The 12,679-nt window shown below is 35.9% G+C and overlaps 1 pseudogene across 1 annotated transcript; it reads left to right on the top strand.

Moving 5' to 3' along the window:
• The first annotated feature begins 3,799 nt into the window (after window positions 1-3,799).
• Window positions 3,800-6,912, top strand: LOC308415706 (U2 snRNP-associated SURP motif-containing protein-like; annotated as a pseudogene). The gene is made up of 2 exons: window positions 3,800-4,475; window positions 4,668-6,912. The product of its transcript is annotated as a U2 snRNP-associated SURP motif-containing protein-like (transcript).
• Window positions 6,913-12,679: the final 5,767 nt, after the last annotated feature.

The raw sequence follows: 12,679 nt of genomic DNA, 5'->3' as shown, positions 1-12,679 counted from the left end.
GAGGACGATCAACAGGGATCTGACTTTCCTGCAGGGACTAAAAGAGAATGTAGTCTGAAAGAAAAAGAAGAAAGTTCAACTGAGGATGAAAGCTCTGTCAGGAAACAGGAAAACTGATGATTAGCTCCTTAGTGTCATATTCATGCTGGGAAGTTAACCTCTCATAAGAACCAAACGCTGTTTGAGACCGAATTGTCTTCTGGAAGAACTCCAACTAACAACAGCTCTTCACCTTCTGTACTTTAAAGAACTCAGCACAATTTGTATTCTGTATGTATTTTTAAGGTTGACTGCAGGGAATCAAATTCAGTGTTCAAAAACAGGAGTCAACTTAAATTCTGAAAGGCATTATTCATAAGAGGGGTCTTTCTCTTCTTTGAATCTACATCTTCATTTTGCCTTGACCAACAGAATACTTGTATATTGTCTCTCTCATTCATTTACTATTATCTTGCTCATGGATGATAAGAACTTAGTAATGTTTATTCATCTTAATCAGTAGAATAAGAATATGTCTCTTCTTCCATCAAGCACCTTCTCTCTCTCTCTCTCTCTCTCTCTCTGTCTCTCTCTCTCTGTCTCTCTCTCTCTCTCTCTCTCTCTCTCTCTCTCTCTCTCTTGCTCGCCCTCCCCAATGTATGTGTCTGTGTGTGCATGTTGTGTGTAGCAGAGTGTGTGGAACCAGGTCACTACTGTTGTAATAATCATGTATAAATTCAGAATGTTGTACATATATTTCAGTTAGACAGAACCTTCTGTTCTTAATATGACCCATCATCAAGGTCATTTTCTTTTAAATAATTAACAGTTAAAACTGTAGATTATTAGAAAAGAAAATAGTAATATATCAAGACAAAACAGTAAAATTCTGTCTTTTTTAAAATAAATATTAGCAGAATCTTCATTTCTCCCTTTGCATAACTTATGTTTTCTATTTTTTACTTAATATGCTAACTTTGTTAATATCATAATATAAGATAAAGATGTATTAGAATATAAATCAAAATATCATTTCTTCATTGAACTTATTTTGTAGAAAAATGAACAAAAAACAAAAATGTCATTTGAGTATAAAAGGGTTCACTAAAAACATGTACACTAATTTAAAAATCAAAAGATAAATATGAAGAGAATATAAGAAGGATGTTTTAGATAATATTTATAACCCTATAGAAGAGATATAAAAGAAAAAGACTAATCACAGCATGGGATTATTGGTGTTTCTTTGAGAGTAACATCTTTATTTGCCTCTTATATGGGTTCTAACTCATATATAGAATAGAATAGAATATTCACGGTCACATGAAGTTTTCACTGTATCAATGGCCTTTACGTTCTTGCCTCAGAAACTTGAGAAATGAAATTCATGTGCCATAGATGGCATGTTTTAGGAAGCTCAAGAGAGATGAATAAAAAAAAAAAGACAGTCCTTAATGAGAAGACTTAGGAAAACTTACTGTGTGAGAAAATGGAGAAGGGAACGAACTAGTCATTCCAATTTTCATTCTCACATCCAGATGCCTGATGATTTTATTCATATCTGTATGAATATTTTAGGGGAAAGGATTTCTCTTTTAGGGGTAAATGGATCAGGAAAAAAAAAAATGTTCCCCTTACCTTCTGATATCATAGCTTCTGCCAATAGTCCAGCCATAACAGGTTCAGGGAGATTTTTGGCTCTGAAACACAAAGAAAAAAAAAAATAGTCACTTTTCTGAGAATTATTCTAATTGTTTCTAGGAAATTTGTTTTACCTGTTTTTATCAGACTCTGTTGCACAGAGGTTATAGGCAGAAATCAAAAAAAAAAAAAAAAAAAAAAAAAAAAAAAAAAAAAAATACCTCAAGAGGAGGTAGAAAACCTGGAGAGAAAAAGGAATAGTCTGAATGATTATAAAAAATAGGCCAAACAAAATAACAACTAAACAATCTGTTAAATGATATTAGTTCAATAGGATGGTGAAGACAGTCATGAAGGGGGTTTTAAAAAGTACATATAAATGCCACTTATGAAGACTAGCTAACCCCAGGGAAATTGTATCAATTATAAGAATAGAATATTCATACCCAAGGAAAGTACGCAAAGAGTAAACATAATGATACAAATAAAGAGAATTGAATAAGTGCAATTCTAAAATTTTGAAAGTAAATAAGCCAATAAAAGTGAGAGATAGGACATTATAAGTTAGTATTTTAAGGAAATTTTAAGGGACTAAAGAAGGAAAAAACATTGTAGCTTCAACTAATCTTAGAATATGGTTGGGATACATACCTTTGCCTAGCAGAAGAAGTGACAATTCCTTTAGCTGTTTGAGTGAAAACAAAATTGAAGGGAGAGATACACAACTGGAAGTCACAAATATATGCACATTTTGCATTTGATATGCAGAGTTCTATGTGTGTTTGAGAAGATCCCTGGTCATTACCTACAAAAAGGGCTCTTTGAAACTGGATCCTCAACGAGTGCTGAGTTTTAGGCCTTGTCATTCTAGTCCTGCTGGGATCTGCAACAAATTTTACTAGCCTTTGAATGTTTTCCAACTACTTAAGATAGCTGACATAAGGGCCTGAAGAATATTGCTCTTCAATGGAAAATAAATAATGTCATTAACTAAGATTCACCAGCAGAATTTTTCCCAGATTTGTGGTCTGTTTCTTCCCTAAGTGTGGCTGCAGTACTCTTGGCTATGGGTTCAGGGGGTGCTTTGGGAGCTTGTTTCAGTGAGGACTCCTTGGAAGGAGCATACAGGCAAGTTGTGAACTGCATCGGGGGAAACGTCACTCACTGGCACAGTTGGTGAGAAACAGCCATAGTGTCTCCTTGTTGCAACATAGGGCTTTGTTTAACATAGTTATATTTCATTTGCTATTTTAATAGGTTGAAGAAATTTGCAAATATAAAATATCATGCATTTTGTTCATGATGATGCTGAGGAGGATGTAGAGAAAGAGGAACACTCCTCCACTCTTGGTAGGGTTGTAAGCTGGTACAACCACTCTGCAAATAGGTCTGGTGGTTCCTCAGAAAATTGGACATAGTACTACCTGAAGATCTAGTTACTCCACTTCTGGGCATATATTCCAGAGAAGCTCCATCATACAACAAAGACACATGCACCACAATGTTCAAACCAGCCCTATTTATAATAGCCAGAAGCTGGAAAGAACCCAGATGTCCTTCAGTAGATGAATGGATACAAAAATTGTGGTACATTTACACAATGGAGTACTATTCAGCTATCAGAAACAATGACTTCATGAAATTCTTAAGAAAATAGATGCATCTAGTGAAAATCATCCTGAGTGAGGTAACCAAGTCACAAAAGAACAGACATAATATGCAGTCACTGATAATTGGATACTAACTCCAGAAAGCTCTGAACACCCCAGAAACACCTCACAGACTATATCAAGTTCAAGAAAAACAAAGACCAAAAATAAAAGAAAGAAAAACCATTATGCTTAATCTTTACACACCAAGAAAACTTTGACTATGTCCAGTTTACATCTTGTTTTATATGTACTTTATGCTCATTGTAACTAGTAAGATTTTAAGGCATACTATCAAACCTTTAAAAAATTCAAATACTGACAAATATATTCATCTACTGTTATGCAAACATGCTTTTAAAATCTGTACATTGATCTTTGTTTTTTAAAATAAAGTTGTTTTATTAAAAAAACACAGGAAAAATAAGTGTATTGTACCCTCTCGGAGTGTGGGACAACTAGACCTTAAATCATGAACAATTCAAGAGCTAAGAATATAGGCAATTTTTGTTATTTAAAAATCGTTATAGATGGCGGACAAAACGCCAGGAGGATCCCAGAAGGCCAGTTCAAAGAGCCAATCATCAGATGTTCATTCATCCGGGTCTTCAGATGCACATCCTCTTCTAGAAAACAAGCTCAAGGCATCCATTTTGGAAAAATGAGCACAGCAAAGCGAACTCTAAGTAAGAAAGAGCAAGAGGAACTGAAGAAAAAGAGGATTAAAAGGCAGCTGCTGAAATTTATGAGGAATTTCTTGCTGCTTTTTGTAATGGTAATAAAGTGAAAATGTTTGTCGGAGGCAGGGTTGTCATTGCAGCTAAAGATGAACATGAAACAGATGACAAAAAAAAGGTAAAATATATAAGCCATCTTTAAGGTTTGCAGATCAAAAATATCCTTCATATCCATCATCCAATGAAAGGCCACCATCTCTTCTAGTGCTAGAGACTAAAAAGCCCCCTCTGAAGAAAGGGGAGAAGGAAAAGAAAAAAAAAAAAGCAGTTTGGAACTTTTCAGAGAAGAACTAAAACAAATTCAGGAAGAACGTGAAGAGAGACAAAACAAAAGGCAGGTTAAGTCGGTTTGAGCCTCCCCAGTCAAAATCTGATGGTCAGCGATGTTCTATGGATGTGCCATAAAGAAGAAATAGATCGTCTGTTCTTGATGATTATGCACCTGGCTCACATGATGTAGGAGATCCCAGTACTACAATCCCCCCCCCCCCCAGTGGTGAATTGTTTTTTGTTTTTTTTTTTTTTACAACTTTATTTGGAAAAACAAAGATAAATGTACAGATTTTAAGCATTGTTTGCATTAAAGTATACAATACATTTTTGTCAGTACTTGTTTTTTTTTTTTTTTAAATGTTTGATAGTGTGATTAAGATCTTACTAGTTACTACAAATTTATACCTTGGAAACATTAATCCACAGATGAAAGAAGAAATGCTGTGCCAAGAATTTGGAAGATTTGGACCATTAGCTAGTGTAAAAATAATGTGGCCTAGGGACCAATGAAGAAAGAGCACGAGAAAGAAATTGTGGCTTTGTGGCTTTTATGAATCGAAGAGATGGTGAAAGAGCTCTAAAATATTTAAATGAAAAAAAATATTATGTGTTTTGAAATGAAGTTATGTTGGGGTAAAGCTGTACATATTCCTCCTCATCCAATATACAATCCACTTCTATGATGGAACACACCCTTCCCCCACCTCCATCCGGACTGCCTTTTAATGTGCAGCCTAGAGAGCAATTAAAAACCCCAATGGTCCCATGTTACCATAACCTAAAAGCAAGGAGGATTTTGAGAAGACTCTGTCGCAAGCCATAGTCAAAATGGTTATCGCAACAGAAAGGAATTTACTCGCCCTGATACACCAAATGATAGAATTTGTTGTACGTGAAAGGCCAATGTTTGAAGTTATGATCATGAACAGAGAAATCAACAACCCTATGTTCAGGTTCTTATTTGAAAACCAGACACCAGCCCATGTTTACTACAGGTAGAAGCTTTATTCTATTCTGCAGGGAGATTCTCCAACAAAATGGCAGACAGATTTTCGAATGTTCAAAAATGGATCCTTTTGGAGGCCACCACCCTTGAATCCATACCTTCATGGGATGTCCGAGGAGCAAGAGACAGAAGCATTTGTAGAAGAGCCTAGTAAAAAGGGAGCACTCAACGAAGAACAGGAGGATAAATTAAAAGAAATCTTGTGAGGATTAACTCCAAGAAAAAATGATATTGGAGATGCCATGGTTTTCTAATTGAATAATGCTGAAGCTGCTGAAGAAATAGTGGATTGCATTACCGAGTTGTAGTCCATCTTAAAAACTCCTCTTCTCAAGAAGATTACCAGATTATATTTGGTTTCTGATGTTTTATACAACTCTTCAGCCAAAGTTTCCAATACTTCATATTACAGGAAATTTTTTGAAATAAATCTATGTCAGATATTTTCAGACCTCAGTGCCACTTAACGTACAATTCAAGGCCATGTACAATCTGAAAATTTTAAGCAATGGGTAATGACCTGCTTCAGAGCATGGGAAGATTGGGCATTTTATCCAGAATCATTTTTGATGAAACTTAAGAATATTTTCTTAGGACTTGTAAATATAATGAAGAAAAGGAAACAGAGGATGTGCCAGATGATCTTGATGGTGCTCCCATTTAGGAAGAGCTTGATGGTGCTCCTCTGGAAGATGTGGATAGAATTCCCATTGATGATCTTGATGGCGTCCCTATAAAAATTCTTGATGATGATCTAGATGCAATGCCTTTGGATGCAACTGAAGACTCAAAAAAGAATGAGCCCATATTTAAAGTTGCCTATCAAAATGGGAGGCTATAAATGAATCTAAATTGGAAGCACAAGCAGTAACAACTTCTAAGTGGGAATTATTTGACCAGCATGAAGAATCAGAAGAAGAAGAAAACCAAAATCAGGAAGAAGAGATGAAGAAGACACCCAGAGTTCCAAGTCAGAAGAACATCATTTGTATTCTAACCCAGTCAGAGAAGAGATGACTTAGTCTAAGTTCTCTAAGTACTCCGAAATGAGTGAGGAGAAACGAGCTAGGTCTCATGAAATTGAGCTAAAAGTTATGAAGTTTCAAGATGAATTGGAATCTGGAAAGAGACCTAAAAAACCAGGCCAGAATTTCCAGGAACAAGTAGAACACTACAGAGATAAACTGCTGCAGTGAGAAAAGGAGAAAGAATTAGAAAGAGAACGAGAAAGACAAAAAAAGATAAAGTAAGATTGTAATCTTGATACAAAGACAAGAAGGAAAAGGATGAATGTACCCCAACAAGAAAAGAAAGGAAGAGATGACATAGCATTACCCCAGCCCATCTCGAAGTAGCAGTGGTTGACGAGTGAAATCCCCATCACCCTAATCACAGAGGTCCAAACGGTCAGAAAGGCCTTATAAAGAAAGCTCACTCCAGGTTCTCTCACAAAGACTCTCCTAGAGATGCCAGCAAAATAGCCAAATGGTCGCCAATTGGTTCAAGGACACCTAAAAGGTCTAGGCGGTCTCGGTCTAGGTCCCCAAAGAAATCAGGGAAGAAATCTCGATCTCAGTCCCGATCTCCACACAGGTCTCATAAAAAGTCAAAGAAAAAGAAACACTGACATATATTTATTTTTAAGATGCTGTCAGGATTGGAAATGCAAATTTGTTTTGTGCCTGAAAGTTTTTTAAAATAAAAAAAACATACACACAAAAACAAAAAAAAAGTAATTCTAATGAAAGAGAATTCCTGAGTTTTGTTTGTTTGTTATTTTGTGAAAGCATGTGTAAGCTCATGAGTAACTGCATCTGCAGACTGCCATTGTTTTATAAATTACTTTTGTTGTGGTTGTTTTCTCAAGATGAAATTTTTACTGTGCTAATGAATTTCATCAGATGTGTACAGTGATCTGCTGGCAGCAGTAGTGCTTTGCTTAGGATGTTGTGACTTAGACACATTACAGATGTCTTCCCCCTTTTGTAGCTTTGACAATTTGAATTAGATTTCAAATAAAATCTGAACAGAAAACTATAATATTGTCTTTTTGCCCAGTTGGTTATACCAAGTCACTTAACCTACTGAGTGAATTTGGCACCATTGTTTCTTACCCCTAGTGCACTTTACAAGGTCCAGTATTAGTAGTTACTGTTTTATAATGAGTGAAATGGCTTTCAAAACCTAAGGTACCCAACACTCCTCTTTAGTAGGTTTTACTTAATCCATTTCTATAAAAAGGGCTTCATACCTAGAGATCAGAAGGCTCAAATGAGAAGGTGTGATGTGTATCTGTTACTGTAGTGCCTGGTTAAAACAGTTCTTTCTCAAAGAAACAGCATGACTTCAAAACACTCAGCCCATCTCCTGAGCAATTAACATGTTTAAGGTAAATTTAATTTTTATCTTCAATCATGAAACAAGTTTATTTATAAAAGGTTCTATAAAAACAATTGACCATACAATTCTTTCTTATAGTAGTTGTCTTTTATAATTGTCTGTAGGTTATCTTTAAAACACTGGTATCAAGACATTTGTACAAATTTGTTAGAAACAGCTCTTTGTTTTGAAGGATTTGGTTTGAAATACACCTTTAAATAAAAATTGAAAAATAAAAAAGAAAATAAAAATCATTATGTTTAATCTTTACACACCAAGAAAACTTTGACTATTTCCATGTTATATTCTGTTCTACATGCAATTTATGCTTACTGTAACTAGTAAGATTTCAATGCATACTATCACACTTTTAAAAAAATCAAGTACTGACAAAAATATATTCATATGGTTTTATGCCAAAATGCTTTTAAAAATTTGTACATGTATCTCTTCTTTTTAAATAAAGTTGTAAGAAAAAAAAAAGACAATTCAATGTAACATATGCCTTAAAATAGACCCTAAGAAATGCAGGTTCTAACGTTTCAGATTTCTGTTTGGTTATTTTTATTGCTGTTTTGTTTGATTGCTTGAATGATTTTAGCCTTTTTATTCTGATTTTAAGAGTAGTTTGACTTAAATTATCCAGTCCATTGCTTGTAGTGTTTTTGTTTTCTAAGTCTGTTCTTGATTGTTGCAGTGAATTATTCCAGGATTATATGCATGAAGATTCATCATGAACATCTACATAAAGAAAAGTGAAGCTGTAATGAGTAAAAGGAAGGCTTCAGTAATTAGAGAATATATGAAGTTCTGAGTGAGTATGCATTCTTTGACATTGTTTGTCAGCTATGTCTCATTGGTTACACTGATGTCCCTGACACATAGAAATCAGCACAGTATTTCTAGAAAGTGAATTTCTCATAGATGAGAAAATCTTCCACCACTTTTCCAGTATATAATAAATGTGTTGAGGTTCTGAATCTTTATTGAATAGCTGTTGCTGCTCAATTAGAGCATAGCCTACCTGATCCTATTTTTTTCTGGATATATTTGTTAATCTACTCATTCTTCATTCTCTCAATGTGCCATGAAGATCAAGTCCCACCTGTTTGTTAAAAATAAAAGTCAAGATACTTTTCAAGCAAATTGGTAGCAATACTAAGTAGATTGGCTACAGTAAAATGATGAAAATCTATACTAGAACTTTTTTTTTAAAAAAAAACTTTTGATTACTTCCACTGACTGATTAGACTGGTAATAATATATTCCAAAAGTTTCTTTTTTTTTTTCTTTTATTTAGGGGCACTTCAGGTTGAACACAGAGGTGGATAAGTAATTGCTAATAAAGACTCATAGGAGAGCTCACAGTAATTTAAATTGAGTAGTAAACCTACAACATTCCAACATCTGGCAAGTCACTTAAACTATATTGATTTAATCAGCTTTACAAAAGGTTTACCATTATATGTAGCATCTTTCTAGAAATTTTCTTTTTTTTAAGATTTAATTATTATATATAACTACATAGTATTTGTCTTTCAGACACAGCAGTAGAGTGCATCAGATCTCATTACAGTTGTTGTGAGTCAAGATGTAGTTGCTGAGATTTGAACTCAGAACCTTTAGAAGAGCAGTCAATGTTCTTAGCCATTAAGCCATCTATCCAGTTGTCTGGGAACTATCTTACAAAATTATGTACTGTTTTTTTTTTCCTTTTTTCATATTTTTATTGGATAGGTTATTGCATATAAATTTCAAATGTTATCCTCTTTCTCAGTTCCCCATTTTCTATCCCCTGCCCCCTGATTCTAAGAGGATAACCCCCTTCCAGCCCACTCACTACAGGCTCAACAACCTGGCATTCACCTGCATTGGGGAAACAAGCCTTCACAGGAACAGGGGTTTCTCTTCCTATTGATGCCAGACAATGTCATTCTCTGCTACATATATGACAGAAGCCAGGGGTCCTTGCTTCAAAAAGTGTACTCTGTGATTAATAGTTTAGTCCCTGGGAGCTCTAAGGAGTGTGGTTGGATGATATTGTTGATCTTTCTATGAGGTTGCAAAGCCCTTCAACTGTTATAGTTCTTTCTCAAACTCTTATATTGAGGTCCCTGTGCTCTGATGGATAGCTGCAAACATCTTAATCTGTATCTGTAAGGCTCTGTCAGAGTCTCTCATGAGACTTCCATATCAGGCTCTTGCCAGCAAGCACTTCTTGGCATCAGCTGTCACGCGCCCACGCTTCCCGCCGCTAGGAAGCATAAATTGCAAAGCTTCTGAAAAGCAAACGATACTGTCAACAGGAAAAAACAGCAACCAACAGATTTTAAAAAGATCTATTCAAACTGGGAGACAGAGCTAAACAAAGATTTCTCAATTTAGGAATATCAAATGGCCAAAACAACCCAAGGAAATGTTCGACATCCTTAGTTAGGAGGGAAATGCAAATCCAAATCGAAACAACCCTGAGGTTTCACTTCACCTCTGTCAGAATGGCTGAGATCAAAAACGTGGGTGACAGCAGATGCTGGTATGGATGGGGAGAAAAAGAAACACTCCTCCAATATTGGTGGGATTGCAATCTGATAAAACAACTTTGGAAATTAATCTGGAGGTTCCTCAAAAAATTGGATATAATGCTACCCGTGGACCCAGCTATACCACTCCTGGGCATATCCTCAAATGATTTTCTAAAATATAGCAAGGGTACATGCTCTACTATGTTCATAGCACTCTTATTTATAATAGCCAAAACCTAGAAAACAATCAGCTGTACTTCAACAGAGAAATCGATACAGATAATATGATAAATTTACCCAATGAAGAACTACTTAACTATTAAAAACAATGACTTATTGAAATTCTTAGACAAATGTATGGAACATTAAAAGAGTATATACTTGCAATTGCTTTTGACAACTTGATATTATCTGCCATGTCTTTAAGAAAGACTTCAGTGAAGTGATTCAGACAGACTTCTATATAAAATGAGTTTGAGTCTATGTTGACCTTTATTAATATTATTACTATTATTATTATTATTATTATTATTATTAGTAGTAGTAGTAGTAGTAGTAGTAGTAGTATTGTTTTTGTTGTTGTTATACCTTTTTTGCTTTAAACTCCAGATTTTATTTCCCTCCTTGTTCACTTTTCTTCTGCTCTAAATCCTCTTCCCTGCACCCATTGTCTCCATGAGGAAGTCCCATCCCCACCTACCCCACCAGTCATCTAAACTCCCTGGGGACTCCAGTCTCTTGAGGGTTAGGTTCCCTGGGGCCTCCAGTCTCTTGAGGGTTAGGTGCATCTTCTCTGACTTAACCAAGAATAGGAAGCCCTTTGCTATTTGTGTTATCACCAGCTGTATGCTGCCAGTGTCTGAGAGATCTAAGAGGTCCGGGTTAATTGAGACTTCTGGTCTTCCTACAAGTATAACCTTCTCCTCTGCATTTTAAAACATTTTTTTTTTCTAATTCACCCAAAGGGGTTAGTAGCTTCTGGTCATTGCTTCAGTACAAATATCGGCATCTGACCCTGACCCTTTCAGCTGCTTGTTGGATTTTTTTGGAGGGTATTCATGATAGGTCCCTTTATGTGAGCACTCCATAGTCTCAGGGATATTCTCAGGCTTTAGGGCCTCCCCTTGATTGTGAACCCACTTTGGGTCTGTTGCTGGACCTTCTTTTACTCAGGCTCTTCTCCATATCCATCCCTGCAATTCTTTCAGACAGAAACAATTATGGGTCAGAGTATTGACTGTGGGATAGCAACCCCACCTCTCACTTGGTACCTTGTCTTTCTTCTGAAGGTAAGCTTTATAAGTTCCCTCTACCCACTTTAGGGCATTTCATCTAGGGTCCCTCCCAGGCCTGAGAATCTCTCACCTCCCAGCACTCTGGTACATTCTGGAAGGTCCTCCCAACCTTCTACCTGCAGAGCTTGCCTGTTTCCATTCTTTCTTCTGGCTCTCAGTGCTTCAATTATTTTACCTCTCAATATAAAATTGTGTTCCCTTCTCCTTACCCCCATCACCTTTCCCTCCTATGTTTCTTTCTCACTTCTCCTTTGTGGTTGCTTTCTTCTCTTTCTCAAGTGGGATTGAGATGTCATCACTTTGGCTCTTTAGGTTGTTGAGCATTTTAAATTCTGTGGACTCTAACTTGCGTATTCTGTACTGTTTTGAGGGTCTAATATCTACTTATTACTTAGTAAATACTGTGCATGTTCTTTTGATTATGAGCTACAGGATGATATTTTCTGTTTCCATCCATTTGACTGAAAGGCTTAGAATGTCCTTGTTTTTAACAGCTGATTATTATTCCACTGTGTAAATGAACCACATTTTCTGTATCCATTCATCTGTCATGGACATCTGGGTTGCTTCCAGCTTCTGGTTATCACAAATAAGGCCACTATGAACATAGTGTAACAAGTGCCCCTGTGGCATGATGGAGCTTCTTTTGGGTATATTCCCATTAGTGGTATTGCTGAATCTTTAGGTAAATCTGTATCCAATTTTCTGAGGAACCTCCAAATTGATTTTCAGAGTGGATGTACCAGTTTGCAGTGCCACCAACAATGGAGGAATGTTTCTCTTTCTCTACAGTCTTGCCAATGTGTGTTTTCCACTGAGGTTTTGGTCCTAGCTATTCTGAATGATATAATGTGGAATTTCAAGGTAATTTTGATTAACATTTTTTTCTGATCAATAAGGACTTTGAATATTTCTTTAGGTGCTTTTCACCCATTTGAAACCCCTCTGTTGTAAATACTTGGTTTAATTCTATACCCCATTTTTGATTGGGTTACATGTTTTTTTGGTGGTTAGCTTCTTGTGTTCTTTATATATTTTGGATATTAGCCCTCCACTGGATGTGGGGTTAACAAATTTTTTCCCCAAATCTATAGGTTCCTGGTTTGTCTTATTGACAATATCTTTGGCCTTACAGAATATTTCCAGTCTCATGAGCTTTCATTTGTCAATTCTTGATCATAGGGCATGAGACATTGGT

Source organism: Micromys minutus (assembly GCF_963924665.1).
Source record: "Micromys minutus genome assembly, chromosome: X".
Lineage (NCBI taxonomy): Eukaryota > Metazoa > Chordata > Mammalia > Rodentia > Muridae > Micromys > Micromys minutus.
Note: the sequence above shows the minus strand (reverse complement) of the source record. Positions and strands in the feature narration are given on the sequence as shown.